General features: G+C 42.3%; 1 pseudogene; it reads right to left on the bottom strand.

The window, feature by feature from the left end:
• Window positions 1-14501: 14501 nt before the first annotated feature.
• Window positions 14502-17982, bottom strand: LOC100615220 (52 kDa repressor of the inhibitor of the protein kinase-like; annotated as a pseudogene).
• Window positions 17983-21984: the final 4002 nt, after the last annotated feature.

Here is a 21984-nt window from a genome sequence, read left to right as displayed (position 1 = left end):
TGATTTTTAAAAAAATTTCAAAGAAACTATAGATGCAGAAAGTTTCCTTACTAACTCTGCAAGCATCCAGAATATAATTTAGACCTTAGAAATAACAAGAATATAAAAAATACTTTCAAAAATATCTTACTCTTCTCCCCTTCACCATGTGGGTGTCATTTGCCTTTGTGGACTCATTTCCTCCACACAACGGGAAACATGACCACCAATAGTTGCTGAATTTTACGTCAGACAATGGCTTTCATTAGCGAAGAATTGACTGTTTCTCAATTCTGGTTCTAAAAATCCCAAGAAGGGCTCTGGTATGGCTGAGTCAGGCCCGTCCTAGGCCAACTAAGTGTAGCCACAGGGACAGGACCATGTGAGAATATGAGAGCTCCTTTATTAGGGGGCATGAGGGAGATGGGGTTAGGGAGCTCACAGGAGGAAGAATGCCCTAAGTATTATAAAGGAAATAAAACAGGACAATGTGATAGAAAGTGAGACCAGGAGGAAATTCCTTTAGATTGGTAGATGGTCAAGGTTTCTCTAAGGAGACAACGCTTAAGCAGAGACCTGAATGTTGAGAAACAAAATCTGCTGTGGATGAGGGAGCAGAGTAGTCCAGGCAGACTAAACAGACAGCAAGTGCAAAAGGCAAAGCTGGGAATGAAGGAACAGAAAGATGACAAGAATATAATGAGTAAGAGGGGAAATTGTGTGAGGTGAAGACAGAGAGGTAGACAGGGACCAGATTATATGTGGCCTTTTTGACCATAGTAAGGCGTTTGGGTTTTATTTTCAGGCAACCTTTCAGAAGGTTATAAGGAGGGGAGTGACCAGATGTGATTTATGCTTTAAAAAGAATATCCTGGTGCTATGTGAAGAATTAATTGTAGGAGGCAAGATGGATGGATGGATGGATGGTGAGATAGATAGATAGATAGATAAATGAATGGATAGATAGATGAGTGAATTGATGGATAGAAGATAGAGGAATGGATGGATGGATGGACAGATAGATAGGTAGACAGATTAGACAGATAGATAGATAGATAGATAGATAGATAGATAGATAGATAGATAGATGAATAGTTAGATGAATGAATGGATAGATAGATGGGTGAATAGATGAATGAACAGATGGATAACGGATATATAGATGGGTAAATAGATGATAGATGGATGAATGGATGGATGGATAGATGTGTGGATGGATGGATGAATGATAGATGGGTAAATGGATGGATGGATGAATGGATAGGGAGGGAGGGAGACAGATAGATAGATGATAGATATATAGATAATAGATAGATAGATATGGAGACAGAGATTTATGGAACTTGCTGATCAGTTGGATGGGAAGTAAAGAAAAAGAAGTAATTAAGATGACTCCTGAGGATGTTGCCACTTACTGAGATGGGGAAGACTGAGAGTAACAAGTTTAGGTGAAAAAAGTAAGTTCCATTTTGGACATGTCGAACATGCGATGCCTCAGAAATCTAAGTGAACGTATCTGGTGGGCAGGTGGATGTGGGAGTCTGAAGCTCAAAGCAAAGAGCAGGGCTGGAGATAAGAATTTGGAAATCACCAACCATAACAGTTGGTTAGATTGCCTACAAAGTAAATATGTTACAGTGAGAAAGAACAAGTCCCTGAAGACCTCCAACATTCAAAGGTTGAGTATAGGAGAGGAGGCCAGAGGGTTATTTGAAAATCAGGAAATATGAAATCACAAAAGCCAAGGGAAGAACATGTTTTGAAAAGGAGGGATGGGCAATAGCACTGAATGCTGCCAAGAAGTCAAGCAAGATAAAGATCATAGTGTTAAACGTATCATAGTTTCTCAACCTGTTTTAAAATGGTTTCCCCGCTAAGGATCATGTTTAGATTTTTTTTTCTGTCTACCCCCATGAAATGTTAATTTTATGGATATAGTGTATCTGTTTGTGTACTGTAGCACATTGGAGGACCACACACCATTTTAGTATCTTTTTTTTTTTGAGCCCTTCAGAATCAGATTTTGCCCCTTAGTAAGCGATATTGTCCCACTGAGAATGCATGATTCATTGATACATAAATGATTTTGGACACTAACAACAGTAGTTGCGGCAGTGAAGCAGGGGTCGAAGCCAATCTGCATTGGATTGAAGAGTGAGTTTGAAGTAACGAAATGGAACCAGACATGTAGGTCATTTATAGCAGAATGGTTGCAAGAACTGCCTCAGCAATCTGGCCTCTGCACTCAAACCTGCCCCTAACTAACAAGGCAAGCTGCTTTATTTGTGTCTCAGTTTCCTTCCTCATCTGTAAAAGTGGAATAATAGTAACTACCTCATAAGGTTGTTGGAAGGGTTAAGAGAGTTAATAGCAATGTATGTAAAGTATTTAGAATTGTGCCTGGTATTAATACATGGTATATGTTCTAAGTTAGCAGTTATTCTTCGGAATGACGATATTAGCTGTACAATGGAGATGAAAGATAGGACTTGCTGTATATAGTTCCTTATCAAAAAGGAGATTGTCACAGGAGGTGAACATGAAGTAGAAGGAAACATTAGTCAAGAGAGACTGGAGGTATTTCACTGCTGATTAAATGGAACCACTTGCAAGAAGATACTGAAAACAATAGTTCTGTATCTCTAAAATAGGGAGAGGGAATGGTCCCAGGGCATAGGTGAAAGCATTGCTCTTCATCAGGAAGAGACACATCTCTTCCACGGTTAACAAGCAGGAAGAAGAAAAGGATAGCAATCCTTATCACATATCTATTTCTGCCCTACAAACAACTCCCAAAGACAGTGACATAAAACAACAACAATTTATTATTTCTCATGATTCAGTAGGTTGGCTGGACTCAGCCAAGTGTTTCTGCTGGTCTCATCTGACGTTACTCACATGGCTGTAAGCAGTTGCTAGACTGGGGCTGGAGGGTCTAAGATGACCTCATATGCACGTCTGTGGCCTTGGTTCTGGCTCTCAGCTGGGCCTCTCTCTGCACGTGGTTTTTCCTCATTCAGTAGTCAAGCTCAAACTTTCTTATCTGGTACTGACATGCTTTAAAATGGTAAAGATAAAAGCCATAAGGTCTCTTGAGTTCTGTGCTCTGGAACTCACATATCACTTCCACCACATCTTGGTTAAAGCAAGTCACAAGACCAGCCCAGATTCAAGGAATGGGCAAATAGACTCCACTTCTTGATAGTAAGAAGTGCAAAATATTGTGGCCATGTTTTTCTCTCTCTCCCAAGCATGGATGCATATAAATCTGTAGATCTGGTAAATGTTGAAGCAGTTGCTTTTCAAATGGCTTTGCTTTTCCCTGTAAAGTAGAAGAAAAACTCATCTGCTGTGAAGCAGGGGAAGGAGTGGAAAGAGAGAAAGCAGTGATTGCATATCTGAAAAGACCGCAGGTTTTAAATAGTGCTTGAGCAGAATGGGAGAGATAGCTGGCAGGATATCATCAGAGGACTTCTAGCCAATGTATGGGGCCCATTTGCAGGTGCAGCCATGCATTTGTATCAATATCCATTTGCCTTGTTGTGTGATTTTCATCACTAGTACTCAACAGCTCAGGTGGAGGCTGGGCAAAGACAGATGTTGGATTCATCCAGGGTTGGGACCTTGCCAGCTGGATATGATGAAAAGAAAATCAGGCGAGGGAGGTTAGGATCACTGGCAGGAGAGTAGTTAAAATGACAGACCACCATGACATTGAAGTTGAGTAGGGAATGAAATGGGGACAGGATTTCCCATTTTACCTTGTAATACTAGCTTGAAAATTTTTACCGTTTTGCAAGATAATTTAAAAAAAAACATAACCTCATTCCTTGCTTCCTTAAGATTGGTAGCAATACACTTTCATCAAATACATACTAAGACAGCTGAAGTAATAGTGTGAGTGATAGGTTTAAAATGATTTCTCCTTTTCTTGACTAGTAGATTCCTATTACTTTGACTGTTAAGGGCATCCCTGACTGAAATCTCTCAAATTTGTTGTTGGTGAATTCCATCCTCACGTTCTGTAAGTATTAAGGAGAAGTTACCTCTTTAAAATGATATTTAGTACTGTAATTTTGTCATTTTTTTCACTAGTGGACACCTTTTTAGAAATAAGCATATCACTTTATATTTTTCAGTTCAAAATAATATTTTGCTACACAAGAGTGTAGCAACTAATCTATAGGAACACAGTTTAGTTTTGTGTTCAGTTTTTCAAGGCTTAATATATTACTCTGACTTCTTGTTTCAGTATGTTTCACCCTCCATTTAGCTGGACAGTGTTACTCAGGCCCAATTGCCAGGAAAGCCAAGTCTTTTCTGGCTGGTTCCGGCACAAACATGTATCTCTCCTGTGAGCCACATAGCTTTTTCTATCACACATAAACATGGCTAGGTCACCTCTGCAACCACCTGATATTTGATACCCAGGGCTATTTGTTTCCACGCAACCCCATGCCCAGAACCTCCGGGACTCTTTCTCCCTTAGCAGCCTTTTCCCTGCCCCGCCTCCACCACCCAAGGTCAGGTTCCATCAGATATCATCCTTCCTGCCCTGAAAGCCTACATCCTGTTTAAATTTCTTAATGTTCTATTTACATCATTCCTCTGCTTAAAAATCTTTAAAGACCCTACGTGATTTTCCATTGCCTACAGCTTAATTTAAACTCCTTCATCTAATATTTCAGGTCCCGTATTTACTTTAGCCTGGCTTATGAAAATACTTTAAGGCAGCTTACAATAGAAATACTAGAATTAAATTAGTTAGCTCCACGTAGCTAAGTTTCCCACAGTCTGAGCTCTTCTATATTTCCAGTATAGCTGCAGAACAGTTTCTCATAGGCTGCTTCCTATTCAATGAAACTGGTTCTCAACCTTTGGAGAACCCAATGGTTGTCCATTGGAATTACTTAGGGAATCCCCCCAGCAATCCCTTTTCCCCCATTCTTAAATTTTTATTTTTATTTTATTTATTTATTTATTTATTTATTTATTTATTTATTTATTTATTTATTTTCTGGAGACGGAGTCTCCCTCTGTCGCCCAGGCTGGAGTGCAGTGGCGCGATCTTGGCTCACTGCAAGCTCCGCCTCCCGGGTTCACGCCATTCTCCTGCCTCAGCCTCCCGAGTAGCTGGGACTACAGGGGCCTGCCACCACGCCCGGCTAATTTTTTGTAATTTTTAGTAGAGACGAGGTTTCACCGTGTTAGCCAGAATGGTCTCGATCTCCTGAGCTTGTGATCCACCCGCCTCAGCCTCCCAAAGTGCTGGAATTACAGGCGTGAGCCACCGCGCCCAGCAAAATTTTAACATATTTAACTGACAAAGATTATATATATTCAAGGCATGTAACATGATTATTTCACATTTGTATACGCTGTATAATGATTATCATGGTCAAATTAATTAATGCATCCATCACCACCCATGGTGTACCTTAGATCCTCAGAACTTGTTCATCTTTTTTTTTTTTTGAGATGGAGTCTCGCTCCGTCGCCCAGGCTGGAGGGCAGTGGCGTGATCTCTGCTCACTGCAATCTCCGCCTCCTGGGTTCAAGCGATTCTCCTGCCTCAGCCTCCGGAGTAGCTGGTATTACAGGTGCGCACCACCACGCCTGGCTAATTTTTGTATTTTTAGCAGAGACGGGGTCTCACCATCTCTGGTCAGGCTGGTCTCAAACTCCTGACCTCATGTGATCCGCCCGCCTCAGCCTCCCAAAATGCTGGTATTACAGGCATGAGCCACTGTGCCCAGCCAGAACTTGTTCATCTTATAACTGAAAGTTTGTATCCTTTGACCAAGATCTCCCCATTTCCCTCACACCCCCAACCCCTGACAGCCACCATTCTACTCTGTTTCTATGAATTGGACTATTTTAGATTATACATAAATATGAGATCATACAGTAATTGTCTTTTGATTCTTGGCTTATTTCCCTTAACATAATAGCCTCCAGTTCCATCCATGTTGTTGCAAATGGCAGAATTTCCTTCTTTTTCTTTCTTTCCTTTTTTTTTTTTTTTTTGAGAGGGAGTTTCGCTCTTGTCACCCAAGCTGGAGTGCAGTGGTGCGATCTCGGCTCACTGCAACTTCTGCCTCCAGGGTTCAAGTGATTCTCCTGCCTCAGCCTCCCGAGTAGCTGGGATTACAGGTGCCCACCACCACACCCAGCTAATTTTTGTATTTTTGGTAGAGACAGAGTTTCACCATGTTGGCCAGGCGGGTCTCAAACTCCTGACCTCAGGTGATCTGCCTGCCTCAGCCTCCCAAAGTGCTGAGATTACAGGCATGAGCTACCACACCAAGCCTTCCCTTCTTTTTCATAGCTGAATAATATTCCTCTGTGTGTGTGTGTATACACACCACTTTTACATACACACATCACTTTTTCTTTATCCATTCATCCGTTGATGGACATTTAGGTTATCTTCATTATCTTGGCTATTGTGAATAATCATGCAATAAACATGGAGTACAGATATCTCCTTGAGATACCGATTTCATTTCCTTTGGGTATATGCCCAGAAATGGGATAGATGGATCATATGGTAGTTCTATTTTTAATTTTTTGAGGAACTGCCATACTGTTTTCCATAATAGCTTTACCAATTTACATTCCCACCAACGGTGTTCAAGGATTCCTTTTTCTGTACACCCTTGACAGCACTTGTCATCTCTTATCTTTTTGATAATAGCTATCCTAACAGGTGTGATGCAGTATCTCCTAGTGTGAGTTTGCCTTTCCCTGAGAATTAGTGATGTTGAGCATCTTTTCACATACTTCTTGGCCATTTGTATGTCTTCTTTAGGAAAATGTCTATTCAGGTCCTGTGCCCATCTTTTAATCCGATTGTTTTTGTGCTTTTGGGTTGTATGAATTCCTCATATATTTTGGATATTAAGCCCTTATCAGATATATGGCCTGCAAATATTTTCTTCCATTCTATAGGTTGCTTTTTCATTTTGTTGATTGTTTCCTTTGCTGGGCAGAAGCTTTTTGGTTTGATAAAATTTCATCTGTCTTTTTTTGCCCTTGTTAACTGTGCTTTTGGGGCATAGCCAAAAAATTACTGACAAAACCAATGTCAAGGAGATTTTTTTTCCTATATTTTCTTCTAGGAGTTTTATAATTTCAGTAGAAATGTTAGAATTAGATTAGTTAGTTCCACGTAGCTAAGGTTTCCACAATCTGAGCTCTTCTATATTTCCAATATAGCTGCTGAACAGTTTCTCATAGGCTGCTTCCTATCCAATGAAACAGTGGTTCTCAACCTTGGTTGTCCCTGGGAATTACCTAGGGAATCCCCCCAGCAATCCCTTTTCCCCCATTCTTAAAATTTTAATATATTTAATTGACAAAGATTATATATATTCAAGGTATGTAACATGATTATTTCATATATGTGTATGTTGTATAATGATTATCATGGTCAAATTAATTAATGCATCCGTCACCACCCATGGTGTACCTTAGATCCTCAGAACTTGTTCATCTTTGTTTTTTTTTTTTTTTTTGAGATGGAGTCTCGTTCCATCGCCAAAACCAACATACAAAAGTCAGTTGTGTTTCTATATAGTAATGATGAACTATCCAAAAAAGGCATCAAGAAAAACAATTCCAAATTACAATAACATCAAAAAGAATAAAATACTTAAGAATAAATTTAAGGAAGGAGATGAAAGATCTATACCCTAAAAACTATAACACTGATGGAAGAAACTGAAGACACAAATAAATGGAAAGATATCCATGTCCATGGATTGGAAGAATTAATATCAGTAAAGGGTCCCCACTACCCAAAGCAATCTACAGATTCAATGGAATTCCTATCACAATTCCAATGGCATTTTTCACAGAAATACTTTTTATCCTAAAATTTATATGGAACCACAAAAGATGCCAGATAGCCAAAGCAATCTTAACAAAGAAAAATAAAGCTAAAGGCATCAAAGTCTCTGATTTCAAACTATATTGCAAAGCTATGGTAATCAAAACAGTATGGTATTGGCATAAAACCATATACATAAGTCAATGAAACAGAATAGGAATCCCAGAAATAAGCTTACACATACATGGTCAACTAATCTTTGACAAAGGTGCGAAGAATACACAATGAAGAAAGAAAAATCTCTTTGATAAATGGTGTTGGGAAAACTGGAAATCCACAGGCAAAAGAGTGAAGTCGGACTTGTGTTTTATACCACATACAAAAATTAACTTGAAATGGATTAGAGGCTTTATAAGATCTGAAAACAGCAATCCTGATGTAATTGAACTGGTTACAGGTGGGCACTGGGATTTGTAAAGGCTCTTGGTGATTTTAACATGAATTCAGAGCTGAGAAGCACTACATTAGAAGTTTATTAATTCTCCCTATAGCATTCACTGCTTTCCCCATTAATATTACTCTTTTCTTCTTTGTTTGTCTAACCCCTACCCATTCTTTGAGATCCAACTCAAAGTGACCGAAAGGATAGGTCACAGATCTCAACTCAAAGTGTCATATAGTGACCCAAACTCATAGATCCAACTCAAAGAGTACTATGGGATCTTTCTTTACCACCCAGTGCCAATTAGTTCCCATAGCATATACCTTGTTCACATTTATTTGGCTCTTAGCATATACTTATTTTACTTTTGTGTGTTCTTCCTGACTCTTCAAAAGGATTTGAAGGTGTAGAAGGAAAGGGACGATATTTTACAACTTTTAAAAAATCCCTAGAACCTAACACAATGCCTTTCACACTATGTGCCATTTGTGTGTTTTACAGGAGGTGATGATGATAATGATGACAATGACGGTGATGATGATATAGCAGATGCCCATTCAGTGCTGTGACCTGGCCTCTTAAATTTCCTTATTTCTCTCTTTGTTTTTTTTTTTTTTTTTTTGAGACGGAGTCTCGTTCTGTCTCCAGGCTGGAGTGTAGTGGCATGATCTCTGCTCATTGCAACCTCCACCTCCCGGGTTCAAGAGTTTCTCCTGCCTCGGCCTCCTAGGATTACAGGCATGTGCTACCAAGCCCAGCTAATTTTTGTGTTTTTAGTACAGACAGGATTTCACTAAGTTGGCCAGGATGGTCTTGATCTCTTGACCTCATGATCCACCCACCTCAGCCTCCCAAAGTGCTGGGATTACAGGCATGAGCCACCACCCCTGGCCAAATTTCCTTGTTTCTTAACGGGGCTGCCCTGAGGCAACTGGAACAGACTCTACTTTTTTTTTGAGACAGAGTCTCGCTCGGTGGCCCAGGCTGAAGTGCAGTGGTGCCATCTCGGTTCACTGCAACCTCCACTTCCTGGGTTTAATCGATTCTCATGACTCAGCCTCCTGAGTAGCTGGGACTACAGGTGTGCACCACCACACCTGGCTAATTTTTGTATTTTTAGTAGAGATAGGGTTTCACCATGTTTGCCAGGCTGGTTTCAAACTCCTGATCTCAAGTCATCCACCCACCTTGGCCTCCCAAAGTGCTGGGATTTCAGGCTTGAGCCACTGCGCCCAACCTGGACTCCACTTTTTACAGACAAATCTGAAGTGTTTGGGAATTAAGCCACTCCCACCTTAACTTAATGACTATGAGTACCCCAGATCTCCTGGCCCCTGGTTGGGACACAACTGGGGTGACCTGCACTGTCTCCTGTGTCGCCTCTGGGTTTGAGTCAGTTTAGATTATACCTCATTTAGGCTCATTTCCTTCTCAGTTCCATTCCCCACTACCTTACTGGTTTTCCTGGGGAACACTTCCTAAATAAATCATTTTTACATAAATTATTGTTGAAGGTTCTGCCTATAGGGGGAGTGGTGGCAGGTAGCCAACCTAAGACAGATGATGGTAATATAATAAGAGTAATAGTAATAGTGGCTATTATTTATTGAATATTTTCTATGTGCAAGGCATCAACTAATTTAATCCTCAGAATTCAATAGGTACTACAGTTATCATCATTTTACACATGGGGAAACTGAGGCTTATAGAGGTTAAGTAATTTGCTGAAGGTCACACAGATAATAAAAGAACAGCTGAAAAAAGGAAAAGGAAAAACAAGGACAGTAGAAGCTCAAATCAAATAAAAAATTAATAAATGTCAATCAAATGACCACTTTAATAAGCTTTATAGGCTGGTTAGAAACTGAACCACCATGTGTACTTTTTTTGACAAAATAACTTTTGAGTTTCAACAAACAATTTACAAACTTTTGAAACATGACAGTTTGTAGTTTAGAAACTTCATTTCTAGTTTACCGCCAGAAAATCTTCTCTTCTTCTACTTTCCTCCTTCTTCCTCACTCCTCCTTTAATAGTTTCTTAATAGTATGTACCCCTGATCCCAGGAAGTAAAACCTATATTTGGACAATTAATAATTTAGATCTAGGCTGGGCGTGGTGGCTCATGCCTGTAATCCCAGAACTTTGGGAGGCCGAGGCAGGCAGATCACTTGAGGTCAGGAGTTTGAGACCAGCCTGGCCAACATGGTGAAACTCTGTCTCTACTAAAAATACAAAAATTAGCCAGATGTGGTGGCACGTGCCTGTAATCCCTGCTACTCGGGGGGCTGAGGCAGGAGAATCACTTGAGCCCGGGAGGTGGAGGTTGCAGTGAGCCGAGATCGTGCCACTGCACTCCAGCCTGGGCGACAGAGCAAGACTCTGTCTCAAAACAAAATAAAACTTAGATCTAGTACATATTAAATGCCCGTATTTAGGCTAGCCTGGAAACTACCACGCTTGCTTTGTCTCTAGAACAGGCATTCTAAATTACAAACAATGCATTTTGGAATGAATTTACAAAATGTACTATTTATAAACTGAGAATGTTTACATAATACCATTACTTTAATAACATTATAAACTCATACATCTTCTTAAATTTTATGTTTGAATTTTACAGTCGTCTGATCTACTTATATATATATAGTGACTCAAAGGGAGGGGAAGAAAAGTAGATCAAAATATCTTTATTATTCAAATCATCTGTCTCCCTCTCAGAAATTTAGTAATGCAGCAGCTTTTCCATTTATAATTTGTGGGATCCTGTGCAAGATATATAACCTCACTTGGCTTTAGTTTTCATATTTGTTAACTAGGAATATTGCCAAGATTGTAGGATTGTTGTACAGGTTAGAGAGATTGTATTTAAAGGGTTCAGTGCAGGGCCTGGCATATAGTAGACATTCAGCAAATTGTATCTAATAATAATGATAATAATTCTTCCCTGGAAGAGTTTTGGCCAGTCTAGTCTAATGCCTTTGAAATCCGTGACTTCTCTTGAAATAAACAATAAGCATTGATAAAAAATGACACAGATGAATGCCAGTTACAAACTGAGCTTTCTGAACTATGCTTCATGCCTCATTTTTTGTTCTTTTTCTCTTTATTCTCACACATGCCAAACTTGTGCCTCCAGCTTTATGTTCTTGCACCTATTCTCCCCATTCCCAGCCAGTTCAGTTGCATCTCTTCTAGATATGTTATGTTTCATATTTAATTTTTTTTTTAAGATAGGATCTTGCTCTGTCACCAAGCCTGGAGTGTAGTGCCACAATCTCAGCTCACTGCAACCTCCACCTCCTGGGTTCAAGTGATTCTCCTGCCTCAGCCTCCCAAGTTGCTGGGACGACAGGCACACGCCACCATACCTGGCTAATTTTTGTATTTTTAGTAGAGACAGGGTTTCACCATGTTGGCTAGGGTGGTCTCAAACTCCTGACATCATGTGATCCATTCGCCTTGGCCTTACAAAGTGCTGGGATTACAGGCATGAGCCACCGCGCCTGGCGTTCTTTTTTTGTTTTGTTTTGTTGTTTTTTGAGATGGAGACTTGCTGTGTCACCCAGACTGGAGTGCAGTGGCAGTCTTGGCTCACTGCAACTTCCACCTCTCGGGTTCAAGCGATTCTCCTCCCTCAGCCTCTCAAGTAGCTGGGACTACAGGCACGTGCCACCATACCTGGCTAATTTTTGTATTTTTAGTAGAGACAGGGTTTCACCATGTTGGCCAGGGTGGTCTCAAACTCCTGACCTCAAGTGATCCTCCCGCCTCGGCCTCCCAAAGTGCTGGGATTACAGGTGTGAGCCAGTGTGCCTGGCCTATCTTTCATATTTTAAAAGATGGTTTAACAAGGCACATGTGCACTACTTGCACAGGAGGTATTCCTATTCCCACCTGCCTTTTGCTCGATGCCTACTCCATTAGATAGATGACTATCCCATGATACTTGCTGACTTCCTTTTGTATACTGTGCCTCACTGGCTGTTATGCAACAGCTGGTATGCTGTCTGGAACATGATGGGTCCTTATAAATGTTTATTCTGTTTTCACTAACATTGACCTTCATACAAAATTGTACATCCCTGTTCTAATGTCTCTTTTAGTAAAATGGATATGCTTTAATCTTAAACTCTTTTGCCAGGGCTGTGTTTTATAAGTCTAAGCAAAATTTGGTAACTTTTTTAAAGAGAAAATTTGTATTTTATTTACAGTGAAATAAACAATACAATATTGACTTTCTTCACTGAAAATAATAGCAATATTTTCTGCATTATTTCTAGGCAAACCACCATATACTTATTTTTTGTAGATTTTTCAGGTTTTGCTTATAAACCAAGATGAGGGCTGGGCATGGTGGCTCATGACTATACTCCCAACACTTTGGGAGGCTGAGGCAGAAGGATTGCTTGACCCCAGGAGTTTGAGATCATCCTGGGCAACATAGTGAGACCTCGTCTCTACAAAAAAAAAAAAAAAATTATCCAGACATGGCAGCATATGCGTGTTATCTCAGCTACTTGGAAGGCTGTGGAGGGAGGGTCACTTGAGCCCACAAGGTCAAGGATGCAGTAAGCCTCGATCACGCCACTGCGCTCCAGCCTGGGTAGTAGACCAAGGCCCTATCACTCAAAAAAAAAAAAAAAAAAATCAAGACAAGGCTGTAGATATACTCATTGAAAAAGACAGAAGAAAACAGACACATCAGTTGTCAGTATCTATGGCCTCTGATTCTGTCTTGACCATGAAACAGAAGTGTTGAACATGCACCTGATAAAAAGCTTATGAAGATGTAGCCTCAACAAAGGAATGCAGACAGCTGCAACCAAACGTGGAACAACAATGGTGGGCTCTTCCATTCAAACTTTCACTATAACTTGTTCCTTTAAGTTCATTTGGTAAAAACAAAATCTACACTGAAATTCTTGTTTGGCAAACTCACACGTTTCTCTGTCTGGTAGTTCCCTTTACTGTCCATTATGGATTTTTAGCTATACACTTAAAATTCCTACTAGTCACAGATCAATCATGAGCTTCATTGTAACATTTTATAAAATTTATTCCTTCCTCCCACACCTCTTCAACATTTATTTCTTGGAAGAATTGATAGCTCAATACTCGACAATTGGATCCATGGTGATAATAAATACTATGTCTAAAATGACAATTAAAACAATTCAAGAATGCTACTAGCAGAGCTCATGTATAGTGAAACCTGGCAACTTCGGTGTCACTTTCTGGAAGAACAGATAGGTCCCCAAAACAGGAGAGTTCAAACAGGGCCCTTTCAAATTGGCAGATTATCAATGGCTAAAGTATTCAATGGGAGGCCTATAGACAAAGATACTCAGTGATTAAGTGGCCTACATACACCTTACAGCTTTTCTTTCAAATATCAGCTATAAGAGAAGCCCTATTTTTAAAGTCTCTTGGGTATTTTAACTAGTTTCTGAATTATCTGTAGGAAGCTCTGACTTAGTTGTATAGAGTTGATTTATGTGTTTACCATTAAATCCAGATCATGTTTTATATCAAAATTTATGTTATGCAAAGCCAAGTTACTCGATCTTTAGTCAGTCAACGTGTTCATCAAATACACTTTGAAATGCTTTTGTCCATTTTTATAGCACTCATTCTCAACCTTCACCACAGGAAGAATACATGAGACCTTCATCGATGTATACACATCAATGCCTACACATCTGCCTGATGTCAGGCAGATTGAGGGCTTCATAAATGGGGATGGAAGCTTTATACCTTTTGCTCTGTGTTTCCATTTGACTCTGCAACAATGAAGCTCAGCTGAGAGCATGTCGGGATCCAGTAAGTCACTTCTGTACATGGTGTTCCTCTGACATATTGAGTTTGAGTTATCCCATGACTGATGGTACCAGAGATATGCATTTAAGAGCTCTGAGGTGCTGTTCTGAGAATATACCTTTCAGCTCCTGAAGAACGTGTTGCACTGTTGGAGCACTTGGGGTTTCTTTACAGTAACCCTGAGGTTAGTTGAGATTCCAAGTTGCCTTGCTGAGCTCTGTGGAATTTCCCAGGGAGTTTCATTTGAATATCAAGTTTGGTTGCCAAATTTGTGGCTTCCTCAAACCAAAACTCATGATGAACTTCAATATTTTCCATCATTTCATTGAGTGCAGGCAGTACAGCAGTCAAGCTGTTAGCTGCAAAGAAGAAATCAGAGGTTTGCCCCCAGAAATTTTCCCCAGAGGCTCTTGTAAAAGATAGGAGACTTTAAAGAACAATAATGATAACAGTGAAATCAAAATCTGCTACTATACTACAGAGTACAAATGCTTGGCCAGCTATACAGTTATTCCATCTAGTATTTGGGTCACTATTTATACCATCTAAAACAAGTGCTTACAGGGGGTCCACTACAATTCAAAAGCATCATGCCTGCCTGTCCACTGAGAATGGCAAATTTCCTTCAGTCCTTTACCCTTTTCTTCACTGTTCTGAAAAAGAACAGAAATTACATTGCCAAATTCTAAAAGCAGTTGCAGCCAACAATGGAAAAAAGAACAAACTTCCTCAACTTTTCCTATAACAATTGCTATAGGAAAAGTTATAGCATTTGTTCCTCAATTGCTCCCATAACAGGCACTGATTTTGCCAACCACATACTTAAGGCACAGGAAGAGCAGAGTATGTAGATAGCTTGAGGGGTTTTCTTCAAAAGTCTAGAAGCAAACAACTTCCATTTTAGAAGAAAATCCACCAGACATAACGTAAATCTGCCCATAACAATATTCCATATTTAGTGCCCACTTGTAACTTTCAGTGTGAAATTTCGCAGCCAAAATTTCTGCATCTGCCTCATCAGGTGGGAAGCCCACAGATTCCACTCCCAGGTCATGAGATTCATCAACAAACCTCACCAACACTGTAGGTGATCTTCCCCGGCTATGTCAGTGATAATGGAAAAGAAGTGTGAGTCTCTCAAGGCCCTGAGGGTTTCTTCCCAAATGCAGCTCCCACAGATCTCTAGCAGCCTCTAGAATCTCACAGACTCTAGCATCTGATTCGGTTGTATTTCAGAAAAAAAAGTGCTCGTGGCTGTCGTCTCAAAACACTTTCTCAAGACCTCTTCACCTTGGCCAGGCACTGTGGCTCACGCCTGTAATCCCAGCACTTTGGGAGGCCGAGGCGGGCAGATCATGAGGTCAAGAGATCGAGACCATCCTGGCTAACATGGTGAAACCCCGTCTCTACTAAAAATACGAAAACAAAATTAGTCGGGCGTGGTGGCGGGTGCCTGTAGTCCCAGCTACTCGGGAGGCTGAGGCAGGAGAATGGCGTGAACCCGGGAGGCGGAGCTTGCAGTGAGCCGAGATCGGGCCATTGCACTCCAGCCTGGGCAACAGAGCGAGACTCCGTCTCAAATAAACAAACAAACAAAATCCTCTTCACCAGAATTTATCCGTACTCCAGCAGTACTTCGATGTTACCGGGAGTAAAGAGACCTTCTGGCATTTCATCAGTCTCACATCTATCCAGAGGTATATTTTGTTTTTCCAACAAAATCAACATTTCAAATGGAGATTTTAGGTGTTCTTTATTTTCTTTCTCTTTAGGGGTTAGAGGCAAAATGTCCACATCCTTCCCTTGGCTGGCTTCTTCTGCCCTGGGGTTCTGAACTCTGCTGTTGTTGGTTTCTTTATGTTTTCATTCCTGTTCAGAAGTTTCATCAACTTTTTTCCGTTTCAGTGTTCTAATTTCATCTTTCCTCAATTCTTTTATTCATTTTCTGTGTCTACTATGTGGATTGTTCAAATGAGTGGTAAGATCAAATACTGGGCCAGGCACAGTGGCTCATGCCTGTTATCCCAGCACTTTGGGAGGCTGAGGCAGGTGGACCATGAGGTCAGGAGTTCGAGACCAGCCTGACCCTGTCTCTACTAAAAATACAAAAATTAGCTGGGCCTGGTGGCATGCTCCTGTAATCCAAGCTATTCAGGAGGCTGAGGCAGGAGAATCGCTTGAACCCAGGAGGTGGAGGTTGCAGTAAGCCAAGATCATGCCACTGCATTCCAGCCTCAGTGACAGAGCAACACTCTGTCTCAAAAAAAAGATCAAATATTGCTGGGATTGCATTATCTCAAAGATTTTCTATTAGGACTAGCTCTACAGATGGTAGAGGACTCAGAAGTGGTTGGCACCTAATTGAGAATGTGTATTTAATTAATTAGATGTTTTATCTAATAGGTCTGCTCTCCGACATTTCTCCACCTACTTTGCGCATCTGGATGGATCCTGTGGGAACCTGAAGAAGACCAAGCTGGACCATGTGCTCTTCCACATACAGGTGGGGACACCACAGAAGTTCTGCACTGTGGCCCCACACTGCCTCGGGAGGTAGCACGGCCAGCTCTGCAGGGCTTGTGCACCAAAAGAGAAGCTAAAACTAGTTTGGTAACTTTTTTTTTTTTAAATAAATAGAGATGGGGTCTCACTATGTTGCCCAGGCTGGTCTTGAACTTCTGGGCTGAAGTAATCCTCTCGCCTCGGCCTCCCAAAGTACTGGGATTACAGCTGTGAGCCACTGCTCCTAGTCCTGGTTTGGTAACTTTTTTTTTTTTTTTTTTTGAGGCGGAGTTTCGTTTTTGTCGCCCAGGCTGGAGTGCAGTGGCACAATCTCAGCTCACTGCAACCTCTGCCTACCGAGTTCAAGCAATTCTCCTGCCTTAGTTTCCCAAGTAGCTGGGATTACAGGCACCCACAACCATGCCTGGCTATGGCTATTTTTTTGTATTTTTAGTAGAGACAGGGTTTCACCATGTTGGCCAGGCTGGTCTTGAACTCCTAGCCTCAGGTGATGCGCCCACCTCGGCCTCCCAAAGTGCTGGGATTACAGGCATGAGCCACACTGCACGGCTCCTAGTTTGGTAACTTTTGACCTCCATTTAATGTACACAAGGCAGAGATAATTACTTTTGAAAGCTGAAAGCCAGGAAAGTTGAGGAGTGTCTGGGATCTTACCTGAAGCTATTTGAGACCACGGGAGTGTTCCCTGTGGGTCATACTCCCAGGGATGTTTGTGATCACTAAAGTGAAAAATTAGCTCAGGTCAATTGTATTTATAAATATGACTTAATATTAAATGTCAGCTTATGACATCATGAGGGAAAAATGCACTTATCTCTCTACCTTTTGCAATCACTTATTCATTTATTCCATATTTATTATCTGCCTACTACAAATACTGAGGCAGGCCCTGGAAATATCTAGAGGAGTAGGACAAAAAATCTACCACCATGGACATCATAGTCTTACCCAGTGGTTCTCAATCTCAACTGCATATTAGAATAATCTGGGAGCTTTTTTTAAAAAAAAGTCACTGATGGCCGGGCACAGTGGCTTATGCCTGTAATCCCAGCACTTTGAGAGGCCAAGGTGGGTGGATCACCTGAGGTCAAGAGTTTGAGACCAGCCTGGGCGACATGATGAAACCCCATCTCTACTAAAAATACAAAAATTAACCGGGTATGGTGGCAGGCGCCTGTAATCCCAGCTACTTGGGAGGCTGAGGCAGGAGAATCGCTTGAACCTGGGAGGTGGAGGTTGCAGTGAGCCAAGATCACACCATTGCACCCCAGCCTGGGCAACAAAAGCAAAACCCCATTTCAAAAAATAAATAAAAATGTAAAAATCACTGATGCCCAGGCCCCATACCTGACCAATCAACTCTGCATGTTTTGGGAATCAGGCCCATGCATCAGTAGTTTTAACAGCTCCTTAGAGGATCCTAATATGTAGCCAACATTGAAAACCACTGGGCTAGTAAATATTAAAAGGTTTAGGGTAGGGCTGCAAATATAATCACCCGGGAAGTTAAAAGTGTATATTTGTGTATGTATGTGTGGGTACATATGTATCCTTTCCTATCCCTCCCCTCATCGTAAGGCATACTGAGATCCTTAGAGAGGGGAGTACTGTATGTATTTTGGAAAATTCCTTTCCTTAAACCAGTAGAAAGTAGAAAGGAAATTATAATACCATCTAATAAATGAAAGACACAGGTTACTGCAGGTTACTGTAAGATCACATAGACAGAAAACCTAGCCGAGGCCGATGAGGTCAGTGAATCTTGTCCAAAAGGAGCTATAAGAGCTATGACTCCTAAAAGAGTTAGCCAGGCGAAGGGAGATTGGGTAGGTTTTTCCAAATACAAGGCCTAAGCTCAGGCTAGTCTTTGGCAAATTCTTGTTCAGCTCTTTCCCCTTCCCTGTTCTTCCTCCCTCCCTACTGAAAAGTCTCTCCTGAAGAGTACTTCATCATAAATCACTGACTCAGGCCCTGTTTCCAGATAGTCCCAACTAAGATAGTTAGTGCCAGAGGAGTTCCAGGAAGCAGGATGGACTTCTGGAGTTGGATCATCTACTAGACAATGGATCATTAGGACCTTGGTGGAGTATCATCAGTTCCCAGCCTACCTGCACAGGCTGCCTTTCACCTGTGGTGGGCTGGAATATGATGTGGGTGAAAGGGAATGCAGTGGCTGGTGCTATGTCCCTGGCATTGTGGAGATATTGGAAAATAGTAATTGAAGGGACCGTAGAATTGGATGGCTGCTGCTGGTCACCGATTATGTGCTTAAGAGAGGAAATGACAGGCTCAGGTCAGCTAATCATGAATGAAAAGTGCAGTGTGAGAGACAGAGGGCCTGCTAGACAGCATTGCAAGAGACTCTCATCACCTGCAGCTGCAGGACAGCCCAACATTTTTCTGTAACAAAGAACTACAGTGAAGGCTTAATGTTCAGTCAAAGCAGATCTCCTTCATTAAAGGCAGAGCCCTGCAAGGGTAGGGTGGGACTCTGAACTGTGCAATAAGGCTATATCTCATTGCTGGGTAGATAGATGCAGCATTTGACCCCCAGAGTCCACCAAACCAATGTGCCTGCAGAAGTGATCCGCTCCCATTGCTAAAAGAGAATGCCCTCCTTTCCTTGCTATGCAGAAGTTTCGAATGAAACGGACCCTTATATGACAATGTTTTCCCTCCTTCCACTTTCACTTTTGGACACCAGACCAAAACTGGGGTCACGCTTCATCATGACTCAATTGGGGTAATGCTTGCTGTGCTGAGTGGAAAGGGGCTACAAGCCAAAGTGTTACTGGACATGGATAATGTACACCAGCAAAAGAGGGAGAATGCCTGGGAGGGGACTACGAGGTGCTGGACCAAGGGGCATAGGATATCAAGCAGGGGAAGGGAGAATTTGTATGGGGTATGGGGCCCACAAGACAGGATTTCATTCCCTGGAAAGTTACCATCACAGAGAACATGAGGGTAAATAATAATGATAATAATAATAATAATAATTCCCTGGAAATTGCCTCAGGGATGGTTCTGTTATGCTGCTGGATGACTCTTGGAAGCTTGGGGGAAAAGCGGCCTACGTTAAATGAAGTGGAGAGGCCAGAACTGCCATGGCAGGCTGTGGAGGAAGAGGTCAAAAGGCTCAGGGAAGTGGGCGTGCTGAAACAGTTCTACCGTCTACACCAGGAAGTCTACCAGTGATTACTTTCCTCGGGAGGTTCCAAGGAAACTAATGGAGGAAGAAACTCAGTGGTGAAAGGGATACTGGCATCATTGCGAAGCTGCCCTCTGCAGCTGAGGCTGATGATCAGCATTGCTGTTACAGAGCTAGACTTCCTGGTAGCAAAGGAGATTAGAGCGTTCCAGAATAGCAGAGGCCAGGTGACACCACTTAGCCATCAGAAGCACTTAACCATTAAAACCACTTAATTACTGTAATGGGCAGCCAGGTCAGGATGTCAGCCGGGGGACTAACCTTTGGGGGCCTATGGAGAGGACTAATCGAATATAGTGTTCCTAGGAACAAGAAAGATGGGTAGGAGAATAGTGCAACAGAAAAAAATAGTGCTAAAGGCATATAAATAGAAGATAACCTGCAATTAATAATAGGTTAGCAGGAGGCTGAGGTCAGGCACCCCAGTGGAAAGTCATGATCTCTTGTCCAGTTTCCAGACCTGAGCCATTTCTCAGACTCGGAACCAATTGACTGAAAGAGAGGCTGCATTATCATGAGGAAAGACTAACTGAGAGTCAGGTGATAACTGAAGGTCTGGCCCAGGTCCATCTAAAACAGATTCACTGAGTCTGTGGATTCCACCAGTGGCTATTTCTCTGGTTCCTTCACGGAGAATGGAAATACCTAGCACTCGGCAGAATCCTCACATTGGTTCCTTGAGCTGTGGAACTAGAGCTATTTTAGTAGGAACTCCAATAGTAATCCTTGAGACAGACCCTCTCCCACCAAGAAGAGTATTGCAGGCCCGGAGAATGGCAGACATAAGCGCCATCCTCAAAGACTTCAAGAATGCAGAGATGGTGCTCTTTGTCATAACCCTATTTAATTAGCCAGTCTGACCTCAGAAACACTGGTTAGATCACAGTGTACGACAGTGGACTACCAAGAACTTAGCCAAATATTGGCCCCATTGCAGCTGGTTTGTAAGATCTGGTATCTTTACTAGAACATATTACTACAGCCTTGGTACATGTATGTATTAGGCTGGTGCAAAAGTAATTGCAGTTTTTGCCATTACTTTTACTTTTGCACTATCCTAATCGCTATCCATCTGTAAATGTGTTCTTTTCTATATCCACCAGGAAGAAAGATCAGAAGCAGTTTTTATCCACATGGTATGGACGTGATATTCATTTGCCAGGGCAATGTTAATTATCCTGCTTTCTGTCATATAATATAGTCCAAAGGGACTTGGACAACCTGGGCATCCTGCAGAACATCGCACTGGTCTCCAATATTTATGACACCATGTTAATTAGATATTAGAAGCAAGAAATGGCAAGTACTCCATATGCCTTGGTAAGAAATATGTTCTCCACATGCAGTCCCTGCTCCCTGCTCAGCTCAGGCAGAACATGAACCTGGGCGTCAGATCCCTGCACTTTCAGGGCAGCCTGAGTGGCGCCATCAGCACAAGCCTGTTGCCCTCCTCCCTCATGCAGGGCCAGATCTGAGCCACGTGTCCATGCAGCAGAGCAGGCTGCCCACAACCTCCATGAGCATCACAGGGCCCGGCTACAGCCACACAGGACCCACCTCGCAGGGGGTCCCCATGCAGGGGCAAGGCACCGTCGGCAACTATGTGTCTCGGACCAAAATCAACATGTAGTCCAACCCAGATACCTCCTCTGCCTCCGCCCAACCCCAGGGAGCCTGGGCCTTCCTCCAAGACCCTTGAAACATGTGACTGCTGGACATGTGGCCTCCTGCTAGGTGCTGGTGGGGAGGGGAGGGTGAATCCCTGCTGGCCGCCTCCCTGAGAGCTTCCGGAGGGATGGGCGCCCGTGGGTACATAGCAACTCCTCCTGTCCCCCTGCTTTGAGGGGGGCTGGGCTGTTTCCCATGAGTCTCAGGGAAGGGCCCTAGGAGGGGGCCCTTGGCCCTGGGTCTGGACAGATAGCACTGGGCTCACAGAGGTGGGGTAGAGTCGTTCCCTGGGTAGGGTAAAGCCTGGCCAGAGGCACCACAGTGGAAAAGATGAGGGGTCACAAGCTTTGGGCCAGAGGCCCCAGCCTTTCCGCAGGGCAGCCGGACACTGAACCCAGCCATGTACCGTGGTGGCCATGTGTGGTGTTGGGCGCTTGAGAAGCAGCAGGTCCTTGTCATGTTTCATGAGTGTTGTAGACACACGGACTTCAGAGGCTTAGTCCCAAAAAA

Source organism: Pan troglodytes, chromosome 14 (genome assembly GCF_028858775.2).
Source record: "Pan troglodytes isolate AG18354 chromosome 14, NHGRI_mPanTro3-v2.0_pri, whole genome shotgun sequence".
NCBI classification, from domain to species: domain Eukaryota; kingdom Metazoa; phylum Chordata; class Mammalia; order Primates; family Hominidae; genus Pan; species Pan troglodytes.
Note: the sequence above shows the minus strand (reverse complement) of the source record. Positions and strands in the feature narration are given on the sequence as shown.